This window comes from Sus scrofa, chromosome 1 (genome assembly GCF_054392235.1).
Source record: "Sus scrofa isolate SSC_HxYL_T2T_F1_AM1 chromosome 1, Sscrofa_HxYL_maternal_Yorkshire_Landrace_v2.0, whole genome shotgun sequence".
Taxonomy (NCBI): domain Eukaryota; kingdom Metazoa; phylum Chordata; class Mammalia; order Artiodactyla; family Suidae; genus Sus; species Sus scrofa.
In genome coordinates this window covers 120,356,222-120,376,215 of record NC_139383.1, presented here as the reverse complement: position 1 = coordinate 120,376,215, position 19,994 = coordinate 120,356,222, and the positions used below count along the sequence as shown (strand labels likewise).

Here is a 19,994-nt window from a genome sequence, read left to right as displayed (position 1 = left end):
GTCCAGAGACATAGCCTATCAACCCGGACAAGACATGCATACAAGACTGTCAGCCAGTGACACCCCCTTTCTGGACTCAGGGACCTCAACTTCCTAAAAATGATTTAGATAAAAGGTCTCATGGAGTTTCCATTGTGGCTCAGCAGTTAACGAATCCAACTAAGAATCATGAGGTTGCGGGTTTGATCCCTGGCCTCGCTCAGTGGGTTAAGGATGCGGCATTGCCATAAGCTGTGGTGTGGGTCGCAGACACAGCTCGGATCTGGTGTTGCTGTAGCTCTGGCGTAGGCCAGTGGCTACAGCTCCATTTAGATCCCTAGCCTGGGAACCTCCATATACTGTGGGTACAGCCCTAGAAAAGACAAAAAGACAAAAAAAAAAAAAAAAAAAAAAAACCCTCAAAAAACAAAACTCTCTTAGTTTCATCCAGATCTACCATTTTAGGTCAAGTGTGAATTCTTTGAGACCGGAGAGGCCATACATCAAAATTTGTCTTTTTTGGCTGCACTCAGAGTATGCAGAAATTCCCTGGCCAAGGGACTGAACCTACACCATAGCTGTAACCAGAGCCACAGCAGTGACAACACCAGGTCCTTAACCCACTGAGCCGCCAGGGAACTCTCACACTTAGAAATCTAACGTAGCATTATTTTCTCAAAACTTGACCTGTAATGTCCCTGTTACAACCCAGATAATCATATGGTCAAGAGGCCTTTTTAAAAATAAAAAGTGTGATAGGCCGAGGGTGTCCACAGTTATCTTACTCTCAGGAACAATCAGCCAGTCCAGGAGCCAGCATATCCTGCATTCCATCTAGTTCCCATGTGCTATTTGGCAAAGTGGCCCACTTTGTGAAAAGGTCTTCACTAAGACAATGAGGTCTGCAAGTCCAATTGGAAGTCAAGCCTTATAATTCCACTGCTGACAGTTCTCAGAATTCTGCTTCCAGGTGCACAAAAAACACAGAGGGTCCTACGCGAGAGCAATTTCTTGACTTCTTCCATTCAGAGATGCCCAGTCCTGGGCTCTGAGCCTGTGCCTGGGGGTCTGCCTGACTGCTCACAACTCCCCACTGTGCCCCAGAAACACACAGGTCACGTGCTTCTGTGGTTTCCTTCCTGCCCAAAGCTCACCCTGGGCATGGAGTGCCTTCTGCAGCTGAGTTTATAGTCATTCCCTCTTGGCGAGGCTCCTGTGTCAGGGCCACCACCAGCCCAGCTCTGAGGGGGCCCTCATGCCTAAGTTGACTGTGCTGCTTGTGTGTCGGGGGTAGAGGGGAACTTTGGTGTCCAGAGATCCTTGGCATCGATTTATTTCCATTTAAGTATGTTTTCCCTTGATTTAGAATGAACTGAGTGAAGCAAAAATACTAATCAAAATGGAATGCAAATATCCAAGGCTCCTTTTTCTCAGAAATGCCCTATTTTCCCCCCCTCCACGGTACTAATGTTTTAGAAATAGAAGGCACCTCTAGAGAGACAGGATAATACCAAATTTTAAAATCTGTAGAAAATGAGTACAGGGGTAGGCGGCACTATTAGTGCTACTAAAAATAAGCTTGGGGAAGCTACAATAAATGGAAAAACCAGAAGAGTCATTCCTTTTTTAAACTGTATTGAAAATCCTGTATGTTCAGAAGCCATTTTCTCCAGAGATTCCAACAATAATACGTTGGATTCAATATTCAATTTCCATAGTGGTCTCTCCCCCATCCTGCCCCCTCCTGCCCCTCCCCTCACCACTGCTCCAGAAATGCGGGCTGGATATCGAGCTCATTACCCATACAAGATAGTGTGGTTCTGCCAAGTGAATATTGTGCCAGATGCCACAGCACTGGGGCCGTTATACCCTGATTGCTGCTTGGTGTACTGAAGATGAGAATTATTTTCCTTTAATTTTGTTTCTTTTATTTATTTAATTTTGGCTGTACCCGTAGCATGCACAAGTTCCAGGGCCAGGGAACGAACCAGGCTACAATAGCGACCTGAGCCACAGCCGTGACAACCGTGGATCCTTAACCTACTGAGCCACCAGGGAACTCCTTAATTTTATTTTTTACCAAGAGTTCTAAGGTCATTGCAGACAAACCACCCAGGGCTGGAGAGAAAGGATGTCCCCCTCGGATGCGGTTGTCCATTCTAGTCTGTACTGCCCTCAGTGGATGAAGCTCCCTGCCACTGTGAGCTACAGGACCAGGAAGGGTAGGGGTATGCTCTTATCACTGATCTCAGGACAGATTGAAACATGTCTTGAGAATTCACACGAACCATGCATGGCTCTATTGGACTAGAAGAGCAATCGCAGATATTCAGGCTGCAAGGACACGGGCTCCCAAAATTTCACCTGCTTTGGGTTCAGTTCCAAATGCCATGCCGACACATCTGCCAGCCTCAGCCCCAGATTCCCCAGCTCAGCTCTTCTGAGGCATCTGTGCATTTCTGGGATTTTTAACAGAAAAACAGAAAGGGACAGAGAAGACAGCACCAAGCCCCAAGTCCAGGGGTCAGTGCTTTGGGGTCCAACTCCTTAGCACCTACAGTGGACCAACGGGCACAGTCCAAAGGAGCTCTTATCCCAGGACCAAAGTTATTTCCCACCTTGCCGTCTTCTCGTAATTTTATCGCGATATTTAATCTTCACACATGTGAACAAATGGAGAAAGATGTACTCTGAGAGAATCTCTAGAAAAGAGAGTCACAGAATATTTATAAAAGGGACATTTTAAAGCAGCGAGTCTGCTTCTTTCATTTTATAGACAAAGAAACTAAGGAACAGAGGCTGAAGCTTCTGGACAGGTCCCCATGGCATGTGTTGGAGCTGGGACAGCATTCTGGCCAGGCTTCTTCCTCCTAATTCAGAGTTCTTCCCACCACCCTGGGCCCTGGTTGTGGTTTCTTGTTTGACTCATGAAGGCTCCAGAAAGAAAGCCACCTCAGGTGGGGCAGGAATAAAAGGCCAAGATTTAGAACACCTCCCTCCTTTTGACAAGGCCATCTGCAGTGTACTACCATTTTTCCCTTCTTTGTTTCAACCCGGGCATCTCTGCCTCTTAAAAGCAGCTAACCCTTCACCATGGAGGTGATGCAGAAATCTACCAATAAAGGAAGCCTGAAAGCCCTTTGCTTCCTGCAGAAAAATCTATATGTGCCCTTCAGCCTTATAATTGAGTTGCAAAGGGGAAAAATAAAATTGTTTCCTAGCTGTGTGGAGCCATTCCACCCAACATGCCAATAAAAAGCAAGTGGTGTTTTTGTCCATGGGATGTCCAGGTTCAAAGTCAGATCTATGAAGCTAAACAAGGGCTAGGTTATTACCAACAAACGATTACACTCCGGGCTATATTGAACAGAGAGATATTTGAACTCTTGAGACTAATTGGAAGGGTTCTGAAATGTCAATGTTGATGTCCCCTGTCTCGATTCCCTGAATCACAGGGGAAGCTAACCCTGAATCTTAAAAATGCTGCCATCCAGAAAGCTTCATGTTTCTAACAGGAGATGTGAGTATTAATCTCGGCAGGCAAGTCATCTAGCAATGGGTGCCCTGCTTTCATCAAATAGATGGGTAATAATCATCTGCATTATCTTTTCCCGAAAGGTGTTGGGAAGATTGAATAAATAATCCTTTCTATTCACAAAGCATTTTAACTTGTAAAAACCCCTTTACTCAACCTCAATTATTCCCCGTAATATTTGTCAAGAGGTAAATATCACCTGCCTCAATACAACCCTGTTTAGTTGGGAGTCACAGTCCCATTTTAGAGATGAGAGCACTGAGGCTCAGAGGGGTAAGTGGCTCATCGAAGTTCATGCAGCTAAAGAGCATCAAAAAAGGGACAAACCGGAATTCCCGTCATGGCGAAGCAGAAACGAATCTGACTAGGAACCATGAGGTTTCAGGTTCAATCCCTGACCTCGATCAGTGGGTTAAGGATCTGGCATTGCTGTGGCTATGGTGTAGGCCAGCAGCTGTAGCTCCGATTAGACCCTAGCCTGGGAACCTCCATATGCCGTGGGTGCAGCCCTAAAAGAACAAAAGGCAAAAAAAAAAGGGGGGGGGAGGGGGACAAACCCAGGTTGGCTAGTTCCTCAACCACTTTTCTCTCCACAGAATTAGGATGCTTCTATCTTGGTACATGCACAATGCTTTTAAACGTTAAAAAGAGTGACACTATAATAACTAAATAAATTCATCCCCATCCTGTCAGTAATGTCACTATCTAGCAGTCCAGGCTCCTCTCCACAGACATAAAACACCCTTGTATGACTACGGCATGCTCTGGGAGCACCTGCCTGCGTCTGATCCACTGATGGATGGATAAAACGGCTGGACCAGTCCTGCCGCCCACCCACTGATTCCAAGGCCATTTACATGGCCAGGTCCAAGAACATCAGACCAACTCAATCTTTCATCGTACGTGGTTCTGTTGATTTTATTTGTAGACAAAATACATGGCGGCCTTCTTGCTGTGGTTTTCAGGTTCTCAGGAGAAAGTATCTCTTCATTTCTCCTCTATCCCTTTCCCTAAGGTTTTGAAGGAGGATTCAAAAATAATCATTCCACAATAAGAGACAGGTTTAAAGTACGAATATATTAAAGAATCAGTTCAGGGCAATGGACTCATTCACTAACGACTAAGTAAAATCCTAAGCAATTTGTGGGGGCAGCAGGAGGGGGCAGAGAGAGAAAAGAGACTTAGGCAAGCGTACTGCAGGTTGTCAATACCCTTTTCTTGTAGGAAAAGATCACAGAGGTGAGAACGGGGCATATCAAGCATACTAGGAACCCTCAAGACAGTTCCGATGACTGCATTATTTAATGCCTATTAAATGATCTAGGCTCTAGAGAAGTGGTTGGAGGATCTGTTAACAGGTAGGATTAAAAAAAATTAAGCAGTTTTACTGAGATAAAACTACATACCATTAAATCCATAAACTGCAAGGAAGCAATTTAATGATTTTTAGTAAATTGTTCAAATAGTATTACCATCAGCAGAATCTAGTTTTAGAACCAAGTTCTTTTTGAAGAAATAATATTTTGAAAAGGTTACTATCCCTTTCCCATCCCAAGGGGTATTTCCTTTTGTCCTCTGGACTCAAGGATTTATTCTGATGAACATCTGCCTCCATGAGGCCCCACTATACCCCTGGATCAAGGCAGCCATGCTTTGGCAGAGCTGTCTCCTTTTTCTGGCTTCTGCATGTTGGGGTTTGGGGTGAGCTCAGAGCCCGCCACCCAGTCCTCAGACTCAACGAGGGGCCCTGATTCACCATCCCTTCTGCAGCCTCTACACTCACTCCTTGTAAAGTTACTGAGAGCTCCTGGTCATACCCCCAGTTTCCCAACTCAGGAGAACAGCATGTGATCAGCCCCTCCACCCCAGCTTCTTACACCCAGCCCTCCTGGGAAAGCCTGAAGGAAATTGGTCACCATTGTGGCATTCCCTTCTGGTTGCCAAGTCCCTTTGCTGTTTTTGCACTTCTTATAGAATGTCAACACAACTCCCCACCCCTCCCGCCCCCAACCCACCTACCATGTGACAGGCTATGCTCTCCTTTCCCTTAGGTAACAAAGTCAATGACTTACCTCATTCCAGGTCTTTCTGTTTCACTGCAAGTGAAGCAGAAGACAGAAAGGCAGCCCCATGTTAAGGCAAATATCAATCAGCAAAGCACAGCAAAGATGCTATTGTGCTTTGCTGGTATTTGTTAGTAGCAGACATGGGTAAAGAATGAATATGAGCAAATATTTGGTTAAGTCTAGAACCCACTTAAACACTGCAGATCTATGGTTGAGATTCCAAATACCAGTAGTGGAGTGGGAGTCTATTAAAGAGAGTCTGAACAAAAGGTACATGTGCCTCTGCTGTCCTCTCTTTAGAGAATCCTCTTTCCTCCTCCTGTCTGTCCTCCCATTTCATAGTTCTCCAAACTCAACTGTCCACTCCTTCCTCTGGAACTTAGGCTGGTGAATCAAGTGCTTCTGTTTGGTGTCCAACATCCTTCCACACTGTAAGTCTTATAGAAAGGGGACCAGGTCTTATTCAACCTGGCATCTAACACTATATCCAGCACATAAAAGATGCTCAGAACATGATCTGTACTCAATTGATCAGGAAAGGACCATGAGAACAGACAGGGGCTCGCAAGCAGTGCAAATATTTCCTTCTACGGGCAGCTGTGCTCATTTGCCAGACTTTACATGACCAGGGAACAATTTGTGATAATTTCTTGAATTAAGAAATTGTTTTGGACTCCAGAAGCACCACACGGAAACAGCAATGTTGGATTGCGAGAGAAAGGCCTGGAGGCTTTGGGGAAGGAGCTTTTTGCAAAGCACTTGTCCACTGAGAAGGACAGGGCAATGCAGCCTCCTAGCGAAAGGCAAGAAGTTTACAATTTCACAGCTGTGCTTTGTCAGGATAAGGCAATCGCTCCTGCCTACAAATGTCTACAGTCAGAGCTATATGCCTACAACAAGAAATAAAAAGGTGTGCTTTCCATTTGTGGCTTATGGGATTACCTTTACAATTTTAATTTTTGTCTATCGTGTCCATTACTGTATCCCTGATGCTTATCACAGTACCTGGAATACAGAAAGCATTTACTAAATGCTTGGAATGTGAATAAGTATGTCATAGTCTGGCTGGCTTCTTTCCCTGTAATATGTGTATCTTCTGTTCCTTTGTGCTCTAAACACACAAGGGTCTTGGAATGAATTTTCCTTTGAACATCTCACTTGTCTAGGAAGCAATCCGTGATCACTGCAAGCCATGTTCCATTGTTAACAAATGGGAAATAAGTAAATTTATGCAAACAAAGGCCTGGGAATTCCACCCTTTAGAAAATAAATCCAGTAAAGACTCAACATCTCAGCCATCCTAAAGTGAGCATTCATCTCTGAATGAGGAAGTGTCAGAGGTGGGGGCAGGTGGGACATCCAGGAAGAAGCAGAAATGAAGGGGATGGAAGAGAATTAACGCTTCTTCGGCACCTACTCTGAGCCTGGTATCTGGCCACGTACTCCCATCTCTCTTTCAGCTCTGCTAAGAGAGCCTATCAGGTGGTTATGGCTATTGTGACTGTCCCTTCTGGAGGGAAGGACCAGAGGGACTACCTATCACACCCAAGGTCACCTAGCTACAAAGGGGCCATGTTAGAACTTGAACACAGATCTACTCAACTCTCAAGCTGACTCCAGCCCACCATGCATCTGGTCCCAAGCGTTCCTCTGGATTTGGAGTCCCACAGGGCAGGGACACGTCTTATTCATTTCTGTCGCCTGCTCTCCCGTGGGTGGACCAGAAGAAGCACTAACACATGTTTTCTGAGCTGCATCCCAGATCACACATATTGACACTTCTTGATCAAGGAGCAGTCTGAGGACAGACAGCCCAACCAGCCCGAGGGAGGATACACCCACTCACCCTGTGGGCGCTGGAGGAAGTGCTCTGGAGTACTGACTTCACTGGTGGACCACAGATGTTTCCTTGCTTTACACAGACCCTTGCCACTCAACTTCAGCAGCAATAATCTTGGGGGCTTGAGGAGTTCCTTCCGGAGCTGCGAATGGCAGCATTCCAAGTCTTCTCTTCTGGCTACCCCGGCTGCCCAGCGCAGACAATGCAGAGCCTTCCAGCTCTGTGCTCTCTCCCTTTATTCACTGTTCATGGCAGGTCTGGTCTAATGTGTAGGCTGCGAGAAGTCAGCATCAAGAAGCCCAGGTTTGAGCCTCTGCTTTACATGGGGGTCGAGAGGGAGGGATAAGGCAAAGGAGGGCTGGTTCTTAGGCACATCATTTTTTCCTCCCTGGTCCTTAGTTCCTCATCTATAAATTGAAAAGATGGGATAGACTATTTCTAAGCATTAGAGAATGTTCTATGATGATGTAAATATTCTACTTTTTGCTCTGCCCAACATAGTAGTCACTAGCTATCTGTATCTATCTATTCACACACACACACAGTACTTGAAATGTGGTTAGTGTGATTCAGGAACTGAAATTTTTATCTTACATAATTTAATCTAATTTAGATTTAAACTGAAATAGCCGCAGGTGGCTAGCAGCTCCCTTTGGGACAAAGAAGCCAGAGGAAACCTTCGGCTCTCAGAGGAGGAAACAGCATAAGGTAGGATTAAGTCTTCCAGCTCACAGGGATGTGGGTTCAAATCCCCTTCTGCCACTTACTAGCTATGTGGCCAAGCCCAAGATATTTAGCTTCTTGAAGCTTTGGTTTCTTCTTTTATAAAACAGAGATAATAATGGATTCCAGACAAATACGCTGTGAAAGGAATGAAATAAAGCTCTGTTTGGTCTATTGCATGATGAACGCTCTGTCCATGAAGGGATTGAGGGGTGTCTTTCTCTGATTAATCCATTCTTTCATTCACCATGATGTCACATCTAAAACTGAGTGAAAGGAGAAAAAGGGTGGGAATTGCGGGAGGGAGGAGCCAGGGAAGAAAGGCAGTTTTGCCTACTTGATGTTTTTCCCAGGGCTGTCCCTGTCTGTGTGTGTGTGTGTGTGTGTGTGTGTGTGTGTGTGTGTGTGTGTGTGTCTGTGTGTGTGTGTTGTTTGACTGATTGGGTCAATTACACAAGATCTAGCTAGATATTCAGATGCCCTCAGATGTGTCTGTGTTGTGTAATTTTCCTGGCCTTGTAAAGGAACAGATCTGACTGGTCAGGGATTTTACTGGAGGCATCTACGCTGAGATTTACAGTTGATGAGAAACAAGGGCAGGTTCCTTGACATTCTATGGCCAATGTGCCTGCAATCTGAAACCTCAGGATGATACTTTCTGTGCTATTTAGCTGGTATTTTCTAGGTACAATAATTAAACAGAGACCAATCGCCAAACTCAAGTGAAAGCAGTCGATGAGAAAGTCAGTCTCCAATTCCTTCTGCTCCTAAAGATGCCAACTGTGAGTAATTCCTGTCACCTCCATCTTAATACATAGCTTCCTATCCGTCTGACCCTTGCAAACATCATTTAAATCACTTGGAGGATTTTTTTTAAAGTCTCAATGCCCAGGCTATACCTAATACAACTAATCAGAAATGCTGAGGGTGGGCTCCAGGCATCAGAATGTTTTAAAGCCTCCCAGATGATTCAAATGTGTGACTATGTCTCAGCACAAAGAGTTTAGAGGGACGGATCTGGGTAGAGACTAAGAGTTAAGTCCATGGGACGCCCTGATCTATACCATCCATTCAAGGGCTTCATCAGCTCACGCTGATGTTCTGTTTAAGCTCACACTGTTTACTGCAACGAGAATACTTCTCAATCGACACGCTCTTTAATAAAGTCTAATTTGGGCCATTTCCACATTGTTAGTGTTGACAGGGAAAGTCCCCACTGAATTGATGATGGGAGGGGTTGGTGCTTGAAAAATCAAGCCTTGAAGTATTAAGCCGGCTTCCGGAGCCCAAAAACCAACGGAAGAGCTGCTTCAACGACTTCTAGATGCTGCCACCTGGTGGGGCCTGCGCCCAACTCGATCACCGCTCCTCATTCTTGGAATCCCGGCCCCTCCCCCAAAGAGGGGTAATTTAGGAAAATGTCATGCATTTTCAATCCAATTTTCTGGGCCCTTCCACATTGATCAGACTTCCTTCTCCCCCCCACCCACCCCCAATTTGGTTAATATAATTGTTGCTTTCACATGGTGAAGCCATTTTAGGTAATAGCTTTGTTTGTTACTATGGTTACAAGTTAGCAGTACTTTGGACTATAAATCTATCATTTGCAAAAGGCAGCTTTCTTTTTGTCAAGGTGCAGTCCTCACGTGTGTTGAAAAGCAAGCTGAGTAGCAGCATTCATCTGCTGCCTTAAGGAAAGTGGCCTTTCTTGGCCAGATTCTATTTGAAAGTCCTCTGAGTCTCGCGTTAGACACTCCTAGGAAATTCCTGGATGCTGTCCCACTTTCTCCCTCAGGGGATGTTCCTGCCTGAGCCGGGCACCCAGAAGAAGAGCTCGCTGGGAGAAAGTAGGAAAAGTGGCTGTGCGGCAGCTCTGGCTGCCAGACCAAAGCCCTCCTGTGACACAGCTGGAGTGGTTACTAGACTGTTGGCTTTTGGCCGATGTATTTCTCAGCTAAAGGCAAGGGTTGAGAACATAATCTCTCAGGAGTTAAATTTCTTTGGGTGTAATCTCTTCCTCTCATGCATCTGAAGTATAGCCCCTTATTTCCTCATGGAAATGAGAGTTATAATCCCCCTTTAGAAAAAAATAGCCCAAGTTCAGAGCTGGGTTCAACGTGCCACCCTCAAGTGACAAAGCGTGACCAGCATGACTGTGTCTCTGCTTTGACCATGCTTCACACCCAGCTGAACCAGACCCAGCCCTCAGAGGGCAGAAGCTGAACGGCCTGAGAAGTGGGGTTTTCCTCCTGGCCCTGGTCAAGGATAACCTTGGAGATGGCCGAGGGTTTACTGCACCCTCCATGTGCCTAACCCCAACTAATCCTCACAACAAGCCTAGGGGGTGTGTGCCCCCAGCATCCGACATCACTCTCATTTTACCCAGGAGGAAACCGAGGCTCAGAGGGATTAAGCACCATCCTCAAATCACACAACACGTCAAGGGCTAAGCCCAGACTCATCCTCTTTGGAAGCCAAATTCTGCTTTCATTCTAAGAAGTACTTGCTGCCAACTCCACAGAGACTCACTTTCCAGATTCAAAGAGGAGGGACCAGGAGAACAGAAAGAACAGGGCCCATCAAGGTCTCCACGGAGGCCTTCATCAAGCCAGGCAGAACAAACTCCATCTTCCCTCTTCAGGAGAAAGTTACTGCCTGGGTAGCTCACTGGTGAATTTCCAATGGCTACTCATTAGCTAGCCCTGTCATTTAAAATGATTGTCACAGGGAAGGAACATATTTATGCCACTCACATGGCAGGATAATTTGCAGTTATATAATTTCATGGTAATTATCATCGGAATTGCCAGGTAGAAACTAGGCACTTTGGAGGTGTATGTTCACCAACAACTGGCTACCCTGGAATTCCCCATTAGTGACATGTGAAGTTGAGGCCTTGTAAGAGAGGTCATAAATTATGAGGGACTTCACCTTTGCATTGCAATTGAAAAGGCAGGAACCTCAGAGATACCAGGAATATTTTTCTCATCTTCTTCTGGCAGGCGACGATGCAGTTGTGCAGGTTTATCCTGTTTGTGGGCATGACTGGGGTGCCCTGGTGATAGGGAGGGGGCAGAAAGAGATGTGTGAGCTTTAGGGTGCAAGCGCTGAGCCATTCCAGGCTCGCCTCTAAGCCAGGGCACAGGAGGGAAATACCAACCTGTGAAGCAGTGAGTGATGAAACTCAGAGAACCTTTGCTTGGGCTGACGGCGCAGAGGCATCATGGGGCTGAATTACTGCCTGAATGGTCATGTGCTGTATGGGACCAGGGGATATAAGTTGGAGAAAGGACACCAGGAGAGGAGATGGTGGATTCTACATATTAGGGATGCTATGAAAGGCATGCGGCTCATACAACATGTACTGGGCATGCACCACCCTACCCCTCTCCTCTCCCACCTAAAACAAAAATAATCCCAGGTCTGGTTTTCTGGGCAGCAGTGTCCTCCTTGCCCATTCCTCTGCATCCCCTTCAGCTGACACCTCTGAGGCTGCTCTTATTGTTTGTAAGAGGGAGGCATGGGGAAGAGAAACCCACCCAACGTGACAGTTCCCAGCCCTTGGATGCTTCCCCACCGGTCACCTGCAGAAAAAGAGAAGCACTGCTTAGAATGGTAAGGGCGCCCTCACTCAGAGAAGAAACCCAGGGCCCAGAGAAGGTGAATGTGTGGGCCAAAGACACACAGCAGATAAATGGCAGGGCCAGGCCTGGAGTGCACACCCGTCACTGCCAGGTGATTTTCCACGATGCAACTCTGTCTCAAGGGAGGAGTTGTTGATGCTGTCAAACAGACCAGACTAAAAAATAATAGCTGGATGGGGCGTGTCTCTGCATCCATGATTAACGCTGCTCTGAGATCATTTTTTTTCCTTGCCTTTTTAAGTAACCTAATGTAAAGACTCAAGAGCAGACAGACCTTTGCTCCTCCTGAACTGAACTGCCTCCTACCACGAGATAAAGGCAACACTCCAGCCCACAATGATTTCCCTTTTCTCCTGGCTGCCAGGAGGCTCAGAGCTACATTGTGGGCTCCTTTGCTCACATTTTCCTCAGGGAGGAGTTTTCAGTATAATTTTCCTTTCCTCTCTTTCACTCGATACCTGCGTTTTACGTTAGGTAAATTGCTTTGATCTTTTTTTTAAATTTTATGGCCACAGCACATGGAAGTTCCCTGGCCAGGGATCGAACGTGTGCCTCCACAATGAGCCAAACTGCTGCAGTCAGTTTCTTAGCCCACTGTGCCACAGTGGGGACTCCTGTTTTGATCTTTTGGTACGTGTGCTTTCATCATAAAATTTCTGGGTGGAGGTGGGGCTACCAACTTATCATACATATAAATAAATAGTAATCTCAAACTTTGGAGTTCAATGACACAGGAAATAAAAGCTTCCAGAACGTACCATGCCCTCCAGCTCTATTCACATGAGACGTGCAAGAGGAGAAAATTTCAGTTTTAGGGAAAAGAAATGAGAGACAGTTTCCCTTTATCAGCCAGAAACACCATCTTGCCCCACAAAGCATTATATCCAGAAGAGTCAGAAGCAGAACAAAAGACTTCTGGAGACCTTAGAGCTGTGCAGTGTGGGGAGAGAACTACAAAAACTTTGATAAAAGAAAAGCAGCTGACAGCTCCTGGACACCTGCAGTGTGCCCAGTGTTGGGATCTAGCTAGCTATCATTTTATCATCCACCTCGATCATCCTTCTAGTGCACTTTTTTCTAATTTTTCTCCCAAATTGCCATCATCACCCTTACTCTTACAGAGAAGGAAGCAGAGTTTCAGCATTATTATTTTCAAGGTCAAGTAATAACCTTGAAAATGGGGCTTGAACCCATCCTACTTGTAACTGACACCAATGTTTCCTTCTACTGTGTCACTCACAATCAATCGCTGTCACCAGGAGCTGTCAACAGTAGGCCACCCATTTCAGGTCTCTCCAAAAGGGTCTCCAAGCTTTCCTAGCACCCAGACTGGACTTCCAGGAAGAAAAGTTTGGGAGCTACAGGTGTCAAGCTCCTCTCCTAACCCAGAGGAGAAGCCCATTCCTTGGGGTTTGTAATAAGCCATGGTCAATGGCAATAGCTACTTTTCATCCTTTGAAAGGAAAGAAGGATGACGCCAACTATTAGAATACTGGCAAATCTTCAAGTCTGCCAAATGTCAAGAAGGATTTCACTAAATTTTTTATCTTATGAATTATTTTCTTTTGTTGATGGTTTAGACAAGAATATTCACGTCTCTCTGTTATATGATTTTTGGTATCCTGGAATGACATGCTTAATATGTTAAATCACAGATGCAGGACACTTCAGAGCAGTGCTTCTCTTACAATAAACTCTTTTTTTTTTTTGTCCTTTTAGGGCTGCACCCACAGTATATGGAGGTTCCCAGACAAGGGGTCGAATTGGAGCTGCAGCTGCCGGCACATGGCACAGCCACAGCAACGCCAGAGCTGAGCTGCGTCTGTGACCTACACCACAGCTCATAGCAACACCGGATCCTTAACCCACTGAGAGAGGCCAGGGATCAAACCTGCGTCCTCATGGATACTGGTCGAGTTTGTTAACCACTGAGCCATGACAGGAACTCCTCTTGCAATAAACTTATTTCAAGGAAGATTCATGATGCCCTGAAGGACTGGATTGGGACTTTGGGTTCATTGCTATTGGATCAGAATGTTTCAGACTCCAACATCAACCCTGGGTTCCACCCCACAGCCTTTAGGACCCTACGTTATTCCCCAGTCTTAGGGAACTAATTACATAAAGTGGCTAATTTCTTTCATCTATTTAGGGAGAAATGGGTAATATAACAAAAAAAAAAAGAAAGAAAGAAAAGAGAAAACTGGGGCTCCTGGGGCTCCTGGTCCACAGATGCTAATCAGTGCCCCTGTCCTTCCACCCCAGGAATAAATCCAACAGAGATGCACCCTCTGTCCACTCAGGGACAGGTACCACAATGTTCCTACATCCACTGCTCATAATAACCCAAAGCGCAAGAACTCCCTATTCCATCAGTAATAGAACAGATACATTCTGGCAGGGTTCTATCATGAAATCTACAGCAAGGAAAGGAAAAGACCTGTCTGAGGCCTCACCAAGGATGAATTTTACACACATCATGTCGGGAAAAAGAAGCCACACTTAAAAGAGTATGATTCCACTTGGATAAAGTTCAAAATATATGCAAAACTCACCTAGGGTGCTAGAAGTCAAGACAGTGGTTACCTCTGAGGAGGGACTGTGAAGGGCAAGGTCAGGAGGTGGCTTTGGCGATGCTGCTCCTCTTCCTTTTTTTTTTTTTTCATGTTGGTCTAGGTTATTTGATGTGGTCACATAAAAAGTCATTGGGTTGTACAAATAAGATTCGTGCACATTCCTCTATAGGTGTCACACTTCAAATAAAAGTTAAAGGAAAAGATCAGGGTTCAGTTCCCAGCTCTGCCACTCACTGTGTGACTTGTGGGATTCACTTTTCCTTTATGTTACAGCTTTTCATCCGAGAAATCAGCGTAATACAACTCACTTATAGAGATGCTGGGAGAATAGAAGAAGAAGCTGAATATAAAACAGCTGGCCCAGAACCTGACAAGCAGTACACTAATATTCACTATTTAAATGTTTTTTTTAACAGAAAATTATTAAATAGACACAACATTAAAGAGAAGAGTAATAACAACCCCATGGGCTCATCACCCAGCTTCAATAGTTATCAACTAGCTTACAGCCAATCTTATTTTACCTAAATCTGTCTCCCAATCACTAAAAAAATAAAAAGATATTCAAAAGATATTTATTTATTTATAATATATCTATATATACATCAGTCTGCATTTCTAAAAAGTAACTCTTTTAAAAAACATAATCACAATATCATTATCATTAAATAATACTCCTACTACTGCAACAAATTCATGTGCTTGATTGCCTCAAAAATGTCTTTTTATAATTGGTTCACTCAAATCAACCCAAAGAAGGTATAGTGATATTTTTTTTTTCATTTTTCTTTTCATTCCTTCTCTCAACAAATCATAAGGGCAATGGGAACAGCTGTCTATGACATGTGCCCATCAATCACAGAAGCCTTTGGGGGTGGGGAGGGTTAGATGCTTCATGAAGGCTCCTGAAAACACCCCGCATTCCTGTCTATCATGCTTTTCTGAATTCTTTAGAACCATGGGTGGCTGCTGGCACTGTCAAAACTTGATCTAACACAAGAAGGAAAGACCCTCTAACACAAGACTGTGAATACAAGTCAGGGAGCAGCCACACAATGTACAGAATAAATCCTTTACAGGACACTCCCTGGAAAGCAAGGGTGTGTGGCTTTGGGTCTCAACGCTGCAGATATAGCAAGGGTTTCGAGCTCCCTGAATGAACACACAGCCCAAATTAAGGTGAAAGTTACAATGCTGTATCTTTTCCCTCCGCTCTTTCATTTCCATCCTTTTTGCATTATCTTGCACCCCGATGCTGTCCTTTGAGGTCTGAACAGAGGCCGGATCAAAGTCACAATCAGGGTTTTATCTCGTATTGATTCCTTAAAAAAACAGATCGTCTCCTGCATGCATCTGAAGGCCCTTCCTTTCTAGGTGGCATCTAACCATTTTAGTGAATAAGCAGCTCATGTTTCTGTCTCCCCTAACTAAATTATGAGTTGCCTGAGGAAATGGCCTTCGTTTTATTCATCTGTGGATTCCCTAACCCAGGACCATGTCTAGCACATCAGAAGCCCCCAAACAAAATGTGTGAGGTCAATTAGTGAACCAGAGCGAGCAGAGCCCATGGGAAAAGCACCACACTGGGAGTTGGAGGCCTGCAGTTTGCCCTTACCTCTGCCTCTGACCCTGTGGGTCACCCAAGGCAAGCCACTCGCTTTCATGGGCTTCCACCAATTCCTAGGATATCTTCCAACTTTTAAAAAAGAGTCCCCAATTCTAGAATGTCTTCACTTACCACTTCTGCTGCATAGATCCATCTATTAATTTACATCCGAGGACTAATGGCTGGGCAAAGCCCTGATGCTTTTCAGCAACACCACTCTGTTGGCTGGCTGCCCTCCAGCTTCCACAACTATTGTGTTCTCAGCACAAATCACAGTGCTAACAACCCCACCCAAAGGGGCCAGAAGGAACCCTCCCACCTAACTCACCCCAGCGCATGCCATGTGCTAGACATGGTTCAATTAAGTCGTTCTGGAGACCATGGTGAGCAGGAACTTAGAAGGCTTCTCCTATTTAGTCCATGTCTGGTTTTGCTATCGAAAGAGCTGTGATAATTGACCATCAGTTGATGTGGGCACAGGGCACTGAGTTTCAGGAGGGTGCACAGGTGGAGGTGAGCAAGGTGCGAGCCAGTCCACTGAAATCTTACCCAGTGGGTACGACCCACCTGGGTACTAACTTTCCTCTCTCCTGCCATCCATCCCACGGCCCCTATGTTCTATCCCACTCCAGAAAGTAATGCTGGCTCTTAGCTTGTTGACAAGTCATCTCCTGCAAGAGCTGGCTGATGACTTCTCAGAGGCTTAGGGTGTGACCAATATGGGTGCTGGGAAAAATGGAAGGGAGCCATTCAGTTGTATTTATTCATCCTCTTTTACTCATTAAAAATTAAACATACAACTGGAGAGAGTAGTCCATTCATTTTTAAAACTATTTACTGCACCACTATTACTAATATAGGCTCAGGCTATAAAAATATAAAAATACAGATTGGAATAAAGAAGAACATTGAAGTTACCACATACTAGCCATACACCAGAGGCCTTTTAAATTATGGAGCCTCTATTTTTAAAATATATTTTTAAGTGAGTATATTTCTTTCATATCCATCCTCATATTTTACCATTCATGTTTTACTGAATTCTCTTTTATTCTAATGGAATATAAGTTCTATTCTTTTCTGCTCTGTTCCATTCTAATTCCAGTGGAAGAGAATGCATGCAGTTCTATTATACGGTTGCATTTTTAATTTACTGAAGTGGAGAGTTACATTTTGAAAGGGAATCCTTCATAGCAGAAAGCACCTAAGATACAAAAGAATCGAGGCTTCGTGCTAAGGACAGGTTGTTAAGTCAAAGGGTCTTTCTAGCCTACCTTCAGATCTCCAGGCAGAGAACCCTCTTTTCCTGCTGGCCCTCTCAGCCAGCCATTCACGTGACTGGTCAGTGTACCAACCAGGGCAAGTCTGGGAAAAGAAAGGAACTGGAAGAAAGCAAGCTTGGTTTCAACTCCAACTCTGTCTCTTGTTAGCTGGTGGACAAGTTACTCGTTGATTCACTCAGAGTCCTAAAAGCACGAATATCCAATAAAAGTAATGAGGGGATCATGGATACACAGGGTGGTGTGAAGAAGGAATCAGCTAACGTGATGAAAATACTGTGCAAACTCTAATGACTGTAGGGATATGAAGAATGATTATTGATAAGATGGGTCGTGGTTTTCAAGGATTCAGAAGTAATCTCACCGTTGAGAAGGTTGCTGTCTAGCAGGTGGATCCTAGCTGCAGCCACAACTGCAAAAGCCTCTCTCAATAGTGTTTTTTTGAAAGTTGTCACTTTCTCAATGATGGACCATCTCCCAGCTCAAATGCTGTCACATCTCCCAGCTCAAATGCTGTCACCTTCAGACTGACTATTCTGTCTAAATAGAATCAACTTCCAAGGGAGTTTTGTTTTGTTTTTGTTTTTTTGTCTTTTTAGGGCACCACCCATGGCCTATGGAAGTTCCCAGGGGCTAGAGGTAGAATAGGAGCTGCTACAGCAATGCCAGACCTGAGCCATGTCTGTGACCTACACCACAGCTCATGGCAACACAAATACAGGATCCTTAACCCACTGAGCAAGGCCAGGGACTGAACTTGTGTTCTCATGGATACTAGTCACATTCGTTTCTGCTGTGCTACAATGGGAACTCCAAAGGAGCATTTTAAATATCCACACACTCAAGCCCATGGGAGATGGCTGGTCCAGCAAGGCCAGCCCAGGGATGCCAAGCTAGCCACATCATCAGGGGCCACAGATCTCAGCAATGTCTCCCCTGTACCTTCCAGATCCCACATGACTGTAGGGCTCAGTCATAAAGACTCTGGTCCTGCAGGACTGGTTATCCTCACAGGGGAATCAGGCCATCCCTGGAGGGGCCCACAGGCAGTTTTGGCCTAGTCGCTTGCCACATAAGTGACACACTCATTACAACCGGGCTGCAGACTGGCCATCAGAGCTGGAGCACTTCACTGATCTGGGCCATAGTTTCCTCAACTAGAATAAGAGGGGGCTGGACCTGACATGTGTCAGGATCCCACCTTCCACAAAATGCCATGAGCCTGTAAGTCCTTGTTCATTTTTTGTGTTTAGCTCAGTGCCCAGAACAGCGCCTATAATAACATAAGTTTGTAGTATTTGTTGAATGGATGAGCGATGACTAAATAGATGGAAACCCCATGCTTGTCATGAATGGAAACGCAATGGGTGAGGAGTTCTGCTCTAACTTATCATGTGCTGTCAAGCAGTGACCAGCAATGCTAACGCCATATCTGGCCTGCATGGTAAGACATACATGGAGGTACCCTGAAGGCAGCAGGATGGACTATATTGAATGGAAACTGCTCTTTAACACCTAAGACAGATGGCTGCCCCATCAAGGACCATGACACATTCCACTGCAGCCTGGAAAAAAGGTAGTATTTCAGATAGGTACAGATCTTTGCTTTTGGAGGCCTCTCTGCATTGGCATTTCTTTTTTCTTTCTTTCTTTCTTTTTTTTTTTTTTTTGGTCTTTCTGTCTTTTTTAGGGCTGCACCACAGCAATGCAGCAATGCAGATCTGAGCCACGTCTGCAACCTACACCACAGCTCACAGCAACGCAGGATCCTTAACCCACTGAGTGAGGCCAGGAGTTGAACCCGCATCCTCAGGGATGCTAGTTGGGTTCGTTAACCACTAAGCCACGACGGGAACTCCAGAACTGGCATTTCTTGCAGCTTGTTCATGGAGCGACATGTGGCTATTCAAAGGCCAAATATCTCAAGGTCCAGGTTTACCCATCCTGGACAGGAACCTGGAAAGCACCCTATCTGACTTGGCATCAGTAGGCACCCTTATGCTCTAGAACCTTCCACAAACTGTTGGCAATGTCTCACCCTCCCCACTGGGGCTATGGTTTTGGCAGTGCTCAGAAAAGAGAGTCACTGGGTGGGACCACAGACTCTTCCCTGCCTCCATCCTGAGCCAACCTGACCCATGGCACACGGGTTTTCCAGTGAAACAATAATGAACTTACATTTAAAGTGTACTGGTAAATCTTAATAGAAGGCGTATTTGGCAATATGTAGCAAAACTTAAAAAAAGTGCACTTTGCCTTGTCATTTCAATTGAAGGAGATTATTTTACTTTTAAATGATTTTTATTTTTTCCATTATAGCCGGTTTACAGGGTTCTGTCAGTTTTCTACTATACAGCAAAGTGACCCACTCACACATCCATATAGACATTCTTCTTCTCATATTCTCCTCCATCATGCTGCATCACAAGAGACTAGATGTAGTTCCCAGTGCTACACAGCAGGATCTCATTGCTTATCCATTCCAAAGGCAATAGTCTGCATCTATCAACCCCAAATTTCCAGTCCATCCCACTCCTTCCCCTTGGCAACCACAAGTCTGTTCTGCAGGAGATAATTTCACACACGCACAAATGTACCTGTTCATGGATGCTCCTTGGTCTAATTTACAAAAGAAAAATAAAAAACAACCTCGATGCCCATTAATACTAATATATCATTTGAATACATGATGATTTACTGATGAAATATCATGCATCCTAAAATAACAATCCATAAATATAACAC

General features: G+C 44.9%; 1 protein-coding gene across 4 annotated transcripts in view; it reads right to left on the bottom strand.

The window, feature by feature from the left end:
* RORA (RAR related orphan receptor A) overlaps positions 1-19,994 on the bottom strand; it is a 765,082-nt gene that overhangs the window by 434,131 nt on the left and 310,957 nt on the right. The gene's annotated exons all lie outside the window — the stretch shown is intronic.